This window comes from Vipera ursinii, assembly GCF_947247035.1.
Source record: "Vipera ursinii genome assembly, chromosome: 16".
Classification (NCBI taxonomy): Eukaryota; Metazoa; Chordata; class Lepidosauria; order Squamata; family Viperidae; genus Vipera; species Vipera ursinii.
The window spans coordinates 437,889-455,627 of record NC_139529.1 but is presented as its reverse complement, the minus strand read 5'-3'; positions in this window follow the sequence as shown (position 1 = coordinate 455,627).

Genomic DNA, 17,739 nt, shown 5'->3' with positions numbered 1-17,739 from the left:
CATGAATATGTGTTTGTTTTTCGAATTTGACCTCTATCTGAAATGAGCACTTTTCATGCTCTAAGCAGTTTTTCCTAACAAATGCAAGATATAACATTGGCTATCTCCGCAAGGAAACATCAGATCTGCACAACTCATGGTTTTTTGGTCTTCGGGGAGGATGGGGAACATGAATATGTGATTGTTTTTCGAATTTGAGCTCTTTCTGCAATGGGCACTTTTCATGCTATAAGCAGTTTTTCCTAACAAATGCAAGATATAACATTGGCTATCTCCGCAAGGAAACATCAGATCTGCACAACTCATGGTTTTTTGGTCTTCGGGGAGGATGGGGAACATGAAAATGTGTTTGTTTTTCGAATTTGACCTCTATCTGAAATGGGCACTTTTCATGCTATAAGCAGTTTTTCCTAACAAATGCAAGATATAACATGGGATATCTCCGCAAGGAAACATGAGATCTGCAAAAGTTATGGTTTTTTGGTCTTCGGGGAGGATGGGGAACATGAATATGTGTTTGTTTTTCGAATTTGACCTCTATCTGAAATTAGCACTTTTCATGCTCTAAGCAGTTTTTCCTAACAAATGCAAGATATAACATTGGCTATCTCCGCAAGGAAACATCAGATCTGCACAACTCATGGTTTTTTGGTCTTCGGGGAGGAGGGGGAACATGAATATGTGTTTGTTTTTCGAATTTGAGATCTTTCTGCAATGGGCACTTTTCATAATATAAGCAGTTTTTCCTAACAAATGCAAGATATAACATTGGCAATCTCCGCAAGGAAACTCCAGATCTGCACAACTCATGGTTTTTTGGTCTTCGGGGAGGCTGGCGAACATGAAAATGTGTTTGTTTTTCGAATTTGACCTCTATCTGAAATGGGCACTTTTCATGCTATAAGCAGTTTTTCCTAACAAATGCAAGATATAACATGGGCTATCTCCGCAAGGAAACATGAGATCTGTAAATGTTATGGTTTTTTGGTCTTCGGGGAGGATGGGGAACATGAATATGTGTTTGTTTTTCGAATTTGACCTCTATCTGAAATGAGCACTTTTCATGCTCTAAGCAGTTTTTCCTAACAAATGCAAGATATAACATTGGCTATCTCCGCAAAGGAAACATCAGATCTGCACAACTCATGGTTTTTTGGTCTTCGGGGAGGATGGGGAACATGAATATGTTTTTGTTTTTCGAATTTGAGCTCTTTCTGCAATGGGCACTTTTCATGCTATAAGCACTTTTTCCTAACAAATGCAAGATATAACATGGGATATCTCCGCAAGGAAACATGAGATCTGCAAAAGTTATGGTTTTTTGGTCTTCGGGGAGGATGGGGAACATGAATATGTGTTTGTTTTTCGAATTTGAGCTCTATCTGAAATGAGCACTTTTCATGCTCTAAGCAGTTTTTCCTAACAAATGCAAGATATAACATTGGCTATCTCCGCAAGGAAACATCAGATCTGCACAACTCATGGTTTTTTGGTCTTCGGGGAGGATGGGGAACATGAATATGTGATTGTTTTTCGAATTTGAGATCTTTCTGCAATGGGCACTTTTCATACTATAAGCAGTTTTTCCTAACAAATGCAAGATATAACATGAGCTATCTCCGCAAGGAAACATGAGATCTGCAAAGGTTATGGTTTTTTGTTCTTCGGGGAGGATGGGGAACATGAATATGTGTTTGTTTTTCGAATTTGACCTCTATCTGAAATGAGCACTTTTCATGCTCTAAGCAGTTTTTCCTAACAAATGCAAGATATAACATTGGCTATCTCCGCAAGGAAACATCAGATCTGCACAACTCATGGTTTTTTGGTCTTCGGGGAGGATGGGGAACATGAATATGTGATTGTTTTTCGAATTTGAGCTCTTTCTGCAATGGGCACTTTTCATGCTATAAGCAGTTTTTCCTAACAAATGCAAGATATAACATTGGCTATCTCCGCAAGGAAACATCAGATCTGCACAACTCATGGTTTTTTGGTCTTCGGGGAGGATGGGGAACATGAAAATGTGTTTGTTTTTCGAATTTGACCTCTATCTGAAATGGGCACTTTTCATGGTATAAGCAGTTTTTCCTAACAAATGCAAGATATAACATGGGATATCTCCGCAAGGAAACATGAGATCTGCAAAAGTTATGGTTTTTTGGTCTTCGGGGAGGATGGGGAACATGAATATGTGTTTGTTTTTCGAATTTGACCTCTATCTGAAATTAGCACTTTTCATGCTCTAAGCAGTTTTTCCTAACAAATGCAAGATATAACATTGGCTATCTCCGCAAGGAAACATCAGATCTGCACAACTCATGGTTTTTTGGTCTTCGGGGAGGAGGGGGAACATGAATATGTGTTTGTTTTTCGAATTTGAGATCTTTCTGCAATGGGCACTTTTCATAATATAAGCAGTTTTTCCTAACAAATGCAAGATATAACATTGGCAATCTCCGCAAGGAAACATCAGATCTGCACAACTCATTGTTTTTTGGTCTTCGGGGAGGCTGGGGAACATGAAAATGTGTTTGTTTTTCGAATTTGACCTCTATCTGAAATGGGCACTTTTCATGCTATAAGCAGTTTTTCCTAACAAATGCAAGATATAACATGGGCTATCTCCACAAGGAAACATGAGATCTGCAAAAGTTATGGTTTTTTGGTCTTCGGGGAGGATGGGGAACATGAATATGTGTTTGTTTTTCGAATTTGACCTCTATCTGAAATGAGCACTTTTCATGCTCTAAGCAGTTTTTCCTAACAAATGCAAGATATAACATTGGCTATCTCCGCAAAGGAAACATCAGATCTGCACAACTCATGGTTTTTTGGTCTTCGGGGAGGAGGGGGAACATGAATATGTGTTTGTTTTTCGAATTTGAGATCTTTCTGCAATGGGCACTTTTCATACTATAAGCAGTTTTTCCTAACAAATGCAAGATTTAACATTGGCTATCTCCGCAAGGAAACATCAGATCTGCTCAACCCATGGTTTCTTGGTCTTCGGGGTGGAGGGGGAACATGAATATGTGTTTGTTTTTCGAATTTGAGCTCTTTCTGCAATGGGCACTTTTCATACTATAAGCAGTTTTTCCTAACAAATGCAAGATATAACATGGGCTATCTCCGCAAGGAAACATGAGATCTGCAAATGTTATGGTTTTTTGGTCTTCGGGGAGGATGGGGAACATGAATATGTTTTTGTTTTTCGAATTTGAGCTCTATCTGAAATGAGCACTTTTCATGCTCTAAGCAGTTTTTCCTAACAAATGCAAGATATAACATTGGCTATCTCCGCAAGGAAACATCAGATCTGCACAACTCATGGTTTTTTGGTCTTCGGGAAGGATGGGGAACATGAATATGTGATTGTTTTTCGAATTTGAGCTCTTTCTGCAATGGGCACTTTTCATACTATAAGCAGTTTTTCCTAACAAATGCAAGATATAACATGGGCTATCTCCGCAAGGAAACATCAGATCTGCACAACTCATGGTTTTTTGGTCTTCGGGGAGGATGGGGAACATGAAAATGTGTTTGTTTTTCGAATTTGACCTCTATCTGAAATGGGCACTTTTCATGCTATAAGCAGATTTTCCTAACAAATGCAAGATATAACATGGGATATCTCTGCAAGGAAACATGAGATCTGCAAAAGTTATGGTTTTTTGGTCTTCGGGGAGGATGGGAAACATGAATATGTGTTTGTTTTTCGAATTTGAGCTCTTTCTGCAATGGGCACTTTTCATGCTATAAGCACTTTTTCCTAACAAATGCAAGATATAACATGGGATATCTCCGCAAGGAAACATGAGATCTGCAAAAGTTATGGTTTTTTGGTCTTCGGGGAGGATGGGGAACATGAATATGTGTTTGTTTTTCGAATTTGAGCTCTATCTGAAATGAGCACTTTTCATGCTCTAAGCAGTTTTTCCTAACAAATGCAAGATATAACATTGGCTATCTCCGCAAGGAAACATCAGATCTGCACAACTCATGGTTTTTTGGTCTTCGGGGAGGATGGGGAACATGAATATGTGATTGTTTTTCGAATTTGAGATCTTTCTGCAATGGGCACTTTTCATACTATAAGCAGTTTTTCCTAACAAATGCAAGATATAACATGGGCTATCTCCGCATGGAAACATGAGATCTGCAAAAGTTATGGTTTTTTGTTCTTCGGGGAGGAAGGGGAACATGAATATGTGTTTGTTTTTCGAATTTGACCTCTATCTGAAATGAGCACTTTTCATGCTCTAAGCAGTTTTTCCTAACAAATGCAAGATATAACATTGGCTATCTCCGCAAGGAAACATCAGATCTGCACAACTCATGGTTTTTTGGTCTTCGGGGAGGATGGGGAACATGAATATGTGATTGTTTTTCGAATTTGAGCTCTTTCTGCAATGGGCACTTTTCATGCTATAAGCAGTTTTTCCTAACAAATGCAAGATATAACATTGGCTATCTCCGCAAGGAAACATCAGATCTGCACAACTCATGGTTTTTTGGTCTTCGGGGAGGATGGGGAACATGAAAATGTGTTTGTTTTTCGAATTTGACCTCTATCTGAAATGGGCACTTTTCATGCTATAAGCAGTTTTTCCTAACAAATGCAAGATATAACATGGGATATCTCCGCAAGGAAACATGAGATCTGCAAAAGTTATGGTTTTTTGGTCTTCGGGGAGGATGGGGAACATGAATATGTGTTTGTTTTTCGAATTTGACCTCTATCTGAAATTAGCACTTTTCATGCTCTAAGCAGTTTTTCCTAACAAATGCAAGATATAACATTGGCTATCTCCGCAAGGAAACATCAGATCTGCACAACTCATGGTTTTTTGGTCTTCGGGGAGGAGGGGGAACATGAATATGTGTTTGTTTTTCGAATTTGAGATCTTTCTGCAATGGGCACTTTTCATAATATAAGCAGTTTTTCCTAACAAATGCAAGATATAACATTGGCAATCTCCGCAAGGAAACATCAGATCTGCACAACTCATGGTTTTTTGGTCTTCGGGGAGGCTGGGGAACATGAAAATGTGTTTGTTTTTCGAATTTGACCTCTATCTGAAATGGGCACTTTTCATGCTATAAGCAGTTTTTCCTAACAAATGCAAGATATAACATGGGCTATCTCCGCAAGGAAACATGAGATCTGTAAAAGTTATGGTTTTTTGGTCTTCGGGGAGGATGGGGAACATGAATATGTGTTTGTTTTTCGAATTTGACCTCTATCTGAAATGAGCACTTTTCATGCTCTAAGCAGTTTTTCCTAACAAATGCAAGATATAACATTGGCTATCTCCGCAAAGGAAACATCAGATCTGCACAACTCATGGTTTTTTGGTCTTCGGGGAGGAGGGGGAACATGAATATGTGTTTGTTTTTCGAATTTGAGATCTTTCTGCAATGGGCACTTTTCATACTATAAGCAGTTTTTCCTAACAAATGCAAGATTTAACATTGGCTATCTCCGCAAGGAAACATCAGATCTGCTCAACCCATGGTTTTTTGGTCTTCGGGGTGGAGGGGGAACATGAATATGTGTTTGTTTTTCGAATTTGAGCTCTTTCTGCAATGGGCACTTTTCATACTATAAGCAGTTTTTCCTAACAAATGCAAGATATAACATTGGCTATCTCCGCAAGGAAACATGAGATCTGCAAACGTTATGGTTTTTTGGTCTTCGGGGAGGATGGGGAACATGAATATGTTTTTGTTTTTCGAATTTGAGCTCTATCTGAAATGAGCACTTTTCATGCTCTAAGCAGTTTTTCCTAACAAATGCAAGATATAACATTGGCTATCTCCGCAAGGAAACATCAGATCTGCACAACTCATGGTTTTTTGGTCTTCGGGGAGGATGGGGAACATGAATATGTGATTGTTTTTCGAATTTGAGCTCTTTCTGCAATGGGCACTTTTCATACTATAAGCAGTTTTTCCTAACAAATGCAAGATATAACATGGGCTATCTCCGCAAGGAAACATGAGATCTGTAAATGTTATGGTTTTTTGGTCTTCGGGGAGGATGGGGAACATGAATATGTGTTTGTTTTTCGAATTTGACCTCTATCTGAAATGAGCACTTTTCATGCTCTAAGCAGTTTTTCCTAACAAATGCAAGATATAACATTGGCTATCTCCGCAAAGGAAACATCAGATCTGCACAACTCATGGTTTTTTGGTCTTCGGGGAGGATGGGGAACATGAATATGTTTTTGTTTTTCGAATTTGAGCTCTTTCTGCAATGGGCACTTTTCATGCTATAAGCACTTTTTCCTAACAAATGCAAGATATAACATGGGATATCTCCGCAAGGAAACATGAGATCTGCAAAAGTTATGGTTTTTTGGTCTTCGGGGAGGATGGGGAACATGAATATGTGTTTGTTTTTCGAATTTGAGCTCTATCTGAAATGAGCACTTTTCATGCTCTAAGCAGTTTTTCCTAACAAATGCAAGATATAACATTGGCTATCTCCGCAAGGAAACATCAGATCTGCACAACTCATGGTTTTTTGGTCTTCGGGGAGGATGGGGAACATGAATATGTGATTGTTTTTCGAATTTGAGATCTTTCTGCAATGGGCACTTTTCATACTATAAGCAGTTTTTCCTAACAAATGCAAGATATAACATGAGCTATCTCCGCAAGGAAACATGAGATCTGCAAAGGTTATGGTTTTTTGTTCTTCGGGGAGGATGGGGAACATGAATATGTGTTTGTTTTTCGAATTTGACCTCTATCTGAAATGAGCACTTTTCATGCTCTAAGCAGTTTTTCCTAACAAATGCAAGATATAACATTGGCTATCTCCGCAAGGAAACATCAGATCTGCACAACTCATGGTTTTTTGGTCTTCGGGGAGGATGGGGAACATGAATATGTGATTGTTTTTCGAATTTGAGCTCTTTCTGCAATGGGCACTTTTCATGCTATAAGCAGTTTTTCCTAACAAATGCAAGATATAACATTGGCTATCTCCGCAAGGAAACATCAGATCTGCACAACTCATGGTTTTTTGGTCTTCGGGGAGGATGGGGAACATGAAAATGTGTTTGTTTTTCGAATTTGACCTCTATCTGAAATGGGCACTTTTCATGGTATAAGCAGTTTTTCCTAACAAATGCAAGATATAACATGGGATATCTCCGCAAGGAAACATGAGATCTGCAAAAGTTATGGTTTTTTGGTCTTCGGGGAGGATGGGGAACATGAATATGTGTTTGTTTTTCGAATTTGACCTCTATCTGAAATTAGCACTTTTCATGCTCTAAGCAGTTTTTCCTAACAAATGCAAGATATAACATTGGCTATCTCCGCAAGGAAACATCAGATCTGCACAACTCATGGTTTTTTGGTCTTCGGGGAGGAGGGGGAACATGAATATGTGTTTGTTTTTCGAATTTGAGATCTTTCTGCAATGGGCACTTTTCATAATATAAGCAGTTTTTCCTAACAAATGCAAGATATAACATTGGCAATCTCCGCAAGGAAACATCAGATCTGCACAACTCATTGTTTTTTGGTCTTCGGGGAGGCTGGGGAACATGAAAATGTGTTTGTTTTTCGAATTTGACCTCTATCTGAAATGGGCACTTTTCATGCTATAAGCAGTTTTTCCTAACAAATGCAAGATATAACATGGGCTATCTCCACAAGGAAACATGAGATCTGCAAAAGTTATGGTTTTTTGGTCTTCGGGGAGGATGGGGAACATGAATATGTGTTTGTTTTTCGAATTTGACCTCTATCTGAAATGAGCACTTTTCATGCTCTAAGCAGTTTTTCCTAACAAATGCAAGATATAACATTGGCTATCTCCGCAAAGGAAACATCAGATCTGCACAACTCATGGTTTTTTGGTCTTCGGGGAGGAGGGGGAACATGAATATGTGTTTGTTTTTCGAATTTGAGATCTTTCTGCAATGGGCACTTTTCATACTATAAGCAGTTTTTCCTAACAAATGCAAGATTTAACATTGGCTATCTCCGCAAGGAAACATCAGATCTGCTCAACCCATGGTTTCTTGGTCTTCGGGGTGGAGGGGGAACATGAATATGTGTTTGTTTTTCGAATTTGAGCTCTTTCTGCAATGGGCACTTTTCATACTATAAGCAGTTTTTCCTAACAAATGCAAGATATAACATGGGCTATCTCCGCAAGGAAACATGAGATCTGCAAATGTTATGGTTTTTTGGTCTTCGGGGAGGATGGGGAACATGAATATGTTTTTGTTTTTCGAATTTGAGCTCTATCTGAAATGAGCACTTTTCATGCTCTAAGCAGTTTTTCCTAACAAATGCAAGATATAACATTGGCTATCTCCGCAAGGAAACATCAGATCTGCACAACTCATGGTTTTTTGGTCTTCGGGAAGGATGGGGAACATGAATATGTGATTGTTTTTCGAATTTGAGCTCTTTCTGCAATGGGCACTTTTCATACTATAAGCAGTTTTTCCTAACAAATGCAAGATATAACATGGGCTATCTCCGCAAGGAAACATCAGATCTGCACAACTCATGGTTTTTTGGTCTTCGGGGAGGATGGGGAACATGAAAATGTGTTTGTTTTTCGAATTTGACCTCTATCTGAAATGGGCACTTTTCATGCTATAAGCAGATTTTCCTAACAAATGCAAGATATAACATGGGATATCTCTGCAAGGAAACATGAGATCTGCAAAAGTTATGGTTTTTTGGTCTTCGGGGAGGATGGGAAACATGAATATGTGTTTGTTTTTCGAATTTGAGCTCTTTCTGCAATGGGCACTTTTCATGCTATAAGCACTTTTTCCTAACAAATGCAAGATATAACATGGGATATCTCCGCAAGGAAACATGAGATCTGCAAAAGTTATGGTTTTTTGGTCTTCGGGGAGGATGGGGAACATGAATATGTGTTTGTTTTTCGAATTTGAGCTCTATCTGAAATGAGCACTTTTCATGCTCTAAGCAGTTTTTCCTAACAAATGCAAGATATAACATTGGCTATCTCCGCAAGGAAACATCAGATCTGCACAACTCATGGTTTTTTGGTCTTCGGGGAGGATGGGGAACATGAATATGTGATTGTTTTTCGAATTTGAGATCTTTCTGCAATGGGCACTTTTCATACTATAAGCAGTTTTTCCTAACAAATGCAAGATATAACATGGGCTATCTCCGCATGGAAACATGAGATCTGCAAAAGTTATGGTTTTTTGTTCTTCGGGGAGGAAGGGGAACATGAATATGTGTTTGTTTTTCGAATTTGACCTCTATCTGAAATGAGCACTTTTCATGCTCTAAGCAGTTTTTCCTAACAAATGCAAGATATAACATTGGCTATCTCCGCAAGGAAACATCAGATCTGCACAACTCATGGTTTTTTGGTCTTCGGGGAGGATGGGGAACATGAATATGTGATTGTTTTTCGAATTTGAGCTCTTTCTGCAATGGGCACTTTTCATGCTATAAGCAGTTTTTCCTAACAAATGCAAGATATAACATTGGCTATCTCCGCAAGGAAACATCAGATCTGCACAACTCATGGTTTTTTGGTCTTCGGGGAGGATGGGGAACATGAAAATGTGTTTGTTTTTCGAATTTGACCTCTATCTGAAATGGGCACTTTTCATGCTATAAGCAGTTTTTCCTAACAAATGCAAGATATAACATGGGATATCTCCGCAAGGAAACATGAGATCTGCAAAAGTTATGGTTTTTTGGTCTTCGGGGAGGATGGGGAACATGAATATGTGTTTGTTTTTCGAATTTGACCTCTATCTGAAATTAGCACTTTTCATGCTCTAAGCAGTTTTTCCTAACAAATGCAAGATATAACATTGGCTATCTCCGCAAGGAAACATCAGATCTGCACAACTCATGGTTTTTTGGTCTTCGGGGAGGAGGGGGAACATGAATATGTGTTTGTTTTTCGAATTTGAGATCTTTCTGCAATGGGCACTTTTCATAATATAAGCAGTTTTTCCTAACAAATGCAAGATATAACATTGGCAATCTCCGCAAGGAAACATCAGATCTGCACAACTCATGGTTTTTTGGTCTTCGGGGAGGCTGGGGAACATGAAAATGTGTTTGTTTTTCGAATTTGACCTCTATCTGAAATGGGCACTTTTCATGCTATAAGCAGTTTTTCCTAACAAATGCAAGATATAACATGGGCTATCTCCGCAAGGAAACATGAGATCTGTAAAAGTTATGGTTTTTTGGTCTTCGGGGAGGATGGGGAACATGAATATGTGTTTGTTTTTCGAATTTGACCTCTATCTGAAATGAGCACTTTTCATGCTCTAAGCAGTTTTTCCTAACAAATGCAAGATATAACATTGGCTATCTCCGCAAAGGAAACATCAGATCTGCACAACTCATGGTTTTTTGGTCTTCGGGGAGGAGGGGGAACATGAATATGTGTTTGTTTTTCGAATTTGAGATCTTTCTGCAATGGGCACTTTTCATACTATAAGCAGTTTTTCCTAACAAATGCAAGATTTAACATTGGCTATCTCCGCAAGGAAACATCAGATCTGCTCAACCCATGGTTTTTTGGTCTTCGGGGTGGAGGGGGAACATGAATATGTGTTTGTTTTTCGAATTTGAGCTCTTTCTGCAATGGGCACTTTTCATACTATAAGCAGTTTTTCCTAACAAATGCAAGATATAACATGGGCTATCTCCGCAAGGAAACATGAGATCTGCAAATGTTATGGTTTTTTGGTCTTCGGGGAGGATGGGGAACATGAATATGTTTTTGTTTTTCGAATTTGAGCTCTATCTGAAATGAGCACTTTTCATGCTCTAAGCAGTTTTTCCTAACAAATGCAAGATATAACATTGGCTATCTCCGCAAGGAAACATCAGATCTGCACAACTCATGGTTTTTTGGTCTTCGGGAAGGATGGGGAACATGAATATGTGATTGTTTTTCGAATTTGAGCTCTTTCTGCAATGGGCACTTTTCATACTATAAGCAGTTTTTCCTAACAAATGCAAGATATAACATGGGCTATCTCCGCAAGGAAACATGAGATCTGCAAAAGTTATGGTTTTTTGTTCTTCGGGGAGGATGGGGAACATGAATATGTGTTTGTTTTTCGAATTTGACCTCTATCTGAAATGAGCACTTTTCATGCTCTAAGCAGTTTTTCCTAACAAATGCAAGATATAACATTGGCTATCTCCGCAAGGAAACATCAGATCTGCTCAACTCATGGTTTTTTGGTCTTCGGGGAGGAGGGGGAACATGAATATGTGTTTGTTTTTCAAATATGAGCTCTTTCTGCAATGGGCACTTTTCATACTATAAGCAGTTTTTCCTAACAAATGCAAGATATAGCATTGGCTATCTCCGCAAGGAAACATCAGATCTGCACAACTCATGGTTTTTTGGTCTTCGGGGAGGCTGGGGAACATGAAAATGTGTTTGTTTTTCGAATTTGACCTCTATCTGAAATGGGCACTTTTCATGCTATAAGCAGTTTTTCCTAACAAATGCAAGATATAACATGGGCTATCTCCGCAAGGAAACATGAGATCTGCAAAAGTTATGGTTTTTTGGTCTTCAGGGAGGATGGGGAACATGAATATGTGTTTGTTTTTCGAATTTGACCTCTATCTGAAATGAGCACTTTTCATGCTCTAAGCAGTTTTTCCTAACAAATGCAAGATATAACATTGGCTATCTCCGCAAGGAAACATGAGATCTGCAAAAGTTATGGTTTTTTGTTCTTCGGGGAGGATGGGGAACATGAATATGTGTTTGTTTTTCGAATTTGACCTCTATCTGAAATGGGCACTTTTCATGCTATAAGCAGTTTTTCCTAACAAATGCAAGATATAACATGGGCTATCTCCGCAAGGAAACATGAGATCTGCAAAAGTTATGGTTTTTTGGTCTTCGGGGAGGATGGGGAACATGAATATGTGTTTGTTTTTCGAATTTGACCTCTATCTGAAATGAGCACTTTTCATGCTCTAAGCAGTTTTTCCTAACAAATGCAAGATATAACATTGGCTATCTCCGCAAGGATACATCAGATCTGCACAACTCATGGTTTTTTGCTCTTCGGGGAGGAGGGGGAACATGAAAATGTGTTTGTTTTTCGAATTTGACCTCTATCTGAAATGGGCACTTTTCATGCTTATAAGCAGTTTTTCCTAACAAATGCAAGATATAACATAGGATATCTCCGCAAGGAAACATGAGATCTGCAAAAGTTATGGTTTTTTGGTCTTCGGGGAGGATGGGGAACATGAATATGTGTTTGTTTTTCGAATTTGACCTCTATCTGAAATTAGCACTTTTCATGCTCTAAGCAGTTTTTCCTAACAAATGCAAGATATAACATTGGCTATCTCCGCAAGGAAACATCAGATCTGCACAACTCATGGTTTTTTGGTCTTCGGGGAGGAGGGGGAACATGAATATGTGTTTGTTTTTCGAATTTGAGATCTTTCTGCAATGGGCACTTTTCATACTATAAGCAGTTTTTCCTAACAAATGCAAGATATAACATTGGCAATCTCCGCAAGGAAACATCAGATCTGCTCAACTCATGGTTTTTTGGTCTTCGGGGAGGAGGGGGAACATGAATATGTGTTTGTTTTTCGAATTTGAGCTCTTTCTGCAATGGGCACTTTTCATACTATAAGCAGTTTTTCCTAACAAATGCAAGATATAACATGGGCTATCTCCGCAAGGAAACATGAGATCTGCAAACGTTATGGTTTTTTGCTCTTCGGGGAGGATGGGGAACATGAATATGTTTTTGTTTTTCGAATTTGAGCTCTTTCTGCAATGGGCACTTTTCATGCTATAAGCACTTTTTCCTAACAAATGCAAGATATAGCATTGGCTATCTCCGCAAGGAAACATCAGATCTGCACAACTCATGGTTTTTTGGTCTTCGGGGAGGCTGGGGAACATGAAAATGTGTTTGTTTTTCGAATTTGACCTCTATCTGAAATGGGCACTTTTCATGCTATAAGCAGTTTTTCCTAACAAATGCAAGATTTAACATGGGCTATCTCCGCAAGGAAACATGAGATCTGCAAAAGTTATGTTTTTTTGTTCTTCGGGGAGGATGGGGAACATGAATATGTGTTTGTTTTTCGAATTTGACCTCTATCTGAAATGAGCACTTTTCATGCTCTAAGCAGTTTTTCCTAACAAATGCAAGATATAACATGGGCTATCTCCGCAAGGAAACATGAGATCTGCAAACGTTATGGTTCTTTGGTCTTCGGGGAGGATGGGGAACATGAATATGTTTTTGTTTTTCGAATTTGAGCTCTTTCTGCAATGGGCACTTTTCATGCTATAAGCAGTTTTTCCAAACAAATGCAAGATATAACATTGGCTATCTCCGCAAGGAAACATCAGATCTGCACAACTCATGGTTTTTTGGTCTTCGGGGAGGATGGGGAACATGAAAATGTGTTTGTTTTTTGAATTTGACCTCTATCTGAAATGGGCACTTTTCATGCAATAAGAAGTTTTTCCTAACAAATGCAAGATATAACATGGGCTATCTCCGCAGGGAAACATGAGATCTGCAAAAGTTATGGTTTTTTGGTCTTCGGGGAGGATGGGGAACATGAATATGTGTTTGTTTTTCGAATTTGACCTATATCTCAAATGAGCACTTTTCATGCTCTAAGCAGTTTTTCCTAACAAATGCAAGATATAACATTGGCTATCTCGGCAAGGAAACATCAGATCTGCACAACTCATGGTTTTTTGGTCTTCGGGGAGGAGGGGGAACATGAATATGTGTTTGTTTTTTGAATTTGAGATCTTTCTGTAATGGGCACTTTTCATACTATAAGCAGTTTTTCCTAACAAATGCAAGATTTAACATTGGCTATCTCCGCAAGGAAACATCAGATCTGCTCAACCCATGGTTTTTTGGTCTTCGGGGAGGATGGGGAACATGAATATGTGTTTCTTTTTCGAATTTGAGCTCTTTCTGCAATGGGCACTTTTCATACTATAAGCAGTTTTTCCTAACAAATGCAAGATATAACATGGGCTATCTCCGCAAGGAAACATGAGATCTGCAAACGTTATGGTTTTTTGGTCTTCGGGGAGGATGGGGAACATGAATATGTTTTTGTTTTTCGAATTTGAGCTCTATCTGAAATGAGCACTTTTCATGCTCTAAGCAGTTTTTCCTAACAAATGCAAGATATAACATTGGGTATCTCCGCAAGGAAACATCAGATCTGCACAACTCATGGTTTTTTGGTCTTCGGGGAGGATGGGGAACATGAATATGTGATTGTTTTTCGAATTTGAGCTCTTTCTGCAATGGGCACTTTTCATACTATAAGCAGTTTTTCCTAACAAATGCAAGATATAACATGGGCTATCTCCGCAAGGAAACATGAGATCTGCAAAAGTTATGGTTTTTTGTTCTTCGGGGAGGATGGGGAACATGAATATGTGTTTGTTTTTCGAATTTGACCTCTATCTGAAATGAGCACTTTTCATGCTCTAAGCAGTTTTTCCTAACAAATGCAAGATATAACATTGGCTATCTCCACAAGGAAACATCAGATCTGCACAACTCATGGTTTTTTGGTCTTCGGGGAGGATGGGGAACATGAATATGTGATTGTTTTTCGAATTTGAGCTCTTTCTGCAATGGGCACTTTTCATGCTATAAGCAGTTTTTCCTAACAAATGCAAGATATAACATTGGCTATCTCCGCAAGGAAACATCAGATCTGCACAACTCATGGTTTTTTGGTCTTCGGGGAGGATGGGGAACATGAATATGTGTTTGTTTTTCGAATTTGAGATCTTTCTGCAATGGGCACTTTTCATACTATAAGCAGTTTTTCCTAACAAATGCAAGCTATTACATGGGCAATCTCCGCAAGGAAACATCAGATCTGCTCAACTCATGGTTTTTTGGTCTTCGGGTAAGAGGGGGAACATGAATATGTGTTTGTTTTTCGAATTTGAGCTCTTTCTGCAATGGGAACTTTTCATGCTATAAGCAGTTTTTCCTAACAAATGCAAGATTTAACATGGGCTATCTCCGCAAGGAAACATGAGATCTGCAAAAGTTATGTTTTTTTGTTCTTCGGGGAGGATGGGGAACATGAATATGTGTTTGTTTTTCGAATTTGACCTCTATCTGAAATGAGCACTTTTCATGCTCTAAGCAGTTTTTCCTAACAAATGCAAGATATAACATGGGCTATCTCCACAAGGAAACATCAGATCTGCACAACTCATGGTTTTTTGGTCTTCGGGGAGGATGGGGAACATGAATATGTGATTGTTTTTCGAATTTGAGCTCTATCTGAAATGAGCACTTTTCATGCTCTAAGCAGTTTTTCCTAACAAATGCAAGATATAACATTGGGTATCTCCGCAAGGAAACATCAGATCTGCACAACTCATGGTTTTTTGGTCTTCGGGGAGGATGGGGAACATGAATATGTGATTGTTTTTCGAATTTGAGCTCTTTCTGCAATGGGCACTTTTCATACTATAAGCAGTTTTTCCTAACAAATGCAAGATATAACATGGGCTATCTCCGCAAGGAAACATGAGATCTGCAAAAGTTATGGTTTTTTGTTCTTCGGGGAGGATGGGGAACATGAATATGTGTTTGTTTTTCGAATTTGACCTCTATCTGAAATGAGCACTTTTCATGCTATAAGCAGTTTTTCCTAACAAATGCAAGATATAACATTGGCTATCTCCGCAAGGAAACATCAGATCTGCACAACTCATGGTTTTTTGGTCTTCGGGGAGGATGGGGAACATGAATATGTGTTTGTTTTTCGAATTTGAGATCTTTCTGCAATGGGCACTTTTCATACTATAAGCAGTTTTTCCTAACAAATGCAAGCTATTACATGGGCAATCTCCGCAAGGAAACATCAGATCTGCTCAACTCATGGTTTTTTGGTCTTCGGGTAAGAGGGGGAACATGAATATGTGTTTGTTTTTCGAATTTGAGCTCTTTCTGCAATGGGCACTTTTCATGCTATAAGCAGTTTTTCCTAACAAATGCAAGATTTAACATTGGCTATCTCCGCAAGGAAACATGAGATCTGCAAAAGTTATGTTTTTTTGTTCTTCGGGGAGGATGGGGAACATGAATATGTGTTTGTTTTTCGAATTTGACCTCTATCTGAAATGAGCACTTTTCATGCTCTAAGCAGTTTTTCCTAACAAATGCAAGATATAACATGGGCTATCTCCGCAAGGAAACATGAGATCTGCAAACGTTATGGTTCTTTGGTCTTCGGGGAGGATGTGGAACATGAATATGTTTTTGTTTTTCGAATTTGAGCTCTTTCTGCAATGGGCACTTTTCATGCTATAAGCAGTTTTTCCTAACAAATGCAAGATATAACATTGGCTATCTCCGCAAGGAAACATCAGATCTGCACAACTCATGGTTTTTTGGTCTTCGGGGAGGATGGGGAACATGAAAATGTGTTTGTTTTTTGAATTTGACCTCTATCTGAAATGGGCACTTTTCATGCAATAAGAAGTTTTTCCTAACAAATGCAAGATATAACATGGGCTATCTCCGCAGGGAAACATGAGATCTGCAAAAGTTATGGTTTTTTGGTCTTCGGGGAGGATGGGGAACATGAATATGTGTTTGTTTTTCGAATTTGACCTATATCTCAAATGAGCACTTTTCATGCTCTAAGCAGTTTTTCCTAACAAATGCAAGATTTAACATGGGCTATCTCCGCAAGGAAACATGAGATCTGCAAAAGTTATGTTTTTTTGTTCTTCGGGGAGGATGGGGAACATGAATATGTGTTTGTTTTTCGAATTTGACCTCTATCTGAAATTAGCACTTTTCATGCTCTAAGCAGTTTTTCCTAACAAATGCAAGATATAACATTGGCTATCTCCGCAAGGAAACATCAGATCTGCACAACTCATGGTTTTTTGGTCTTCGGGGAGGAGGGGGAACATGAATATGTGTTTGTTTTTCGAATTTGAGATCTTTCTGCAATGGGCACTTTTCATACTATAAGCAGTTTTTCCTAACAAATGCAAGATATAACATTGGCAATCTCCGCAAGGAAACATCAGATCTGCTCAACTCATGGTTTTTTGGTCTTCGGGGAGGAGGGGGAACATGAATATGTGTTTGTTTTTCGAATTTGAGCTCTTTCTGCAATGGGCACTTTTCATACTATAAGCAGTTTTTCCTAACAAATGCAAGATATAACATGGGCTATCTCCGCAAGGAAACATGAGATCTGCAAACGTTATGGTTTTTTGCTCTTCGGGGAGGATGGGGAACATGAATATGTTTTTGTTTTTCGAATTTGAGCTCTTTCTGCAATGGGCACTTTTCATGCTATAAGCACTTTTTCCTAACAAATGCAAGATATAGCATTGGCTATCTCCGCAAGGAAACATCAGATCTGCACAACTCATGGTTTTTTGGTCTTCGGGGAGGCTGGGGAACATGAAAATGTGTTTGTTTTTCGAATTTGACCTCTATCTGAAATGGGCACTTTTCATGCTATAAGCAGTTTTTCCTAACAAATGCAAGATTTAACATGGGCTATCTCCGCAAGGAAACATGAGATCTGCAAAAGTTATGTTTTTTTGTTCTTCGGGGAGGATGGGGAACATGAATATGTGTTTGTTTTTCGAATTTGACCTCTATCTGAAATGAGCACTTTTCATGCTCTAAGCAGTTTTTCCTAACAAATGCAAGATAT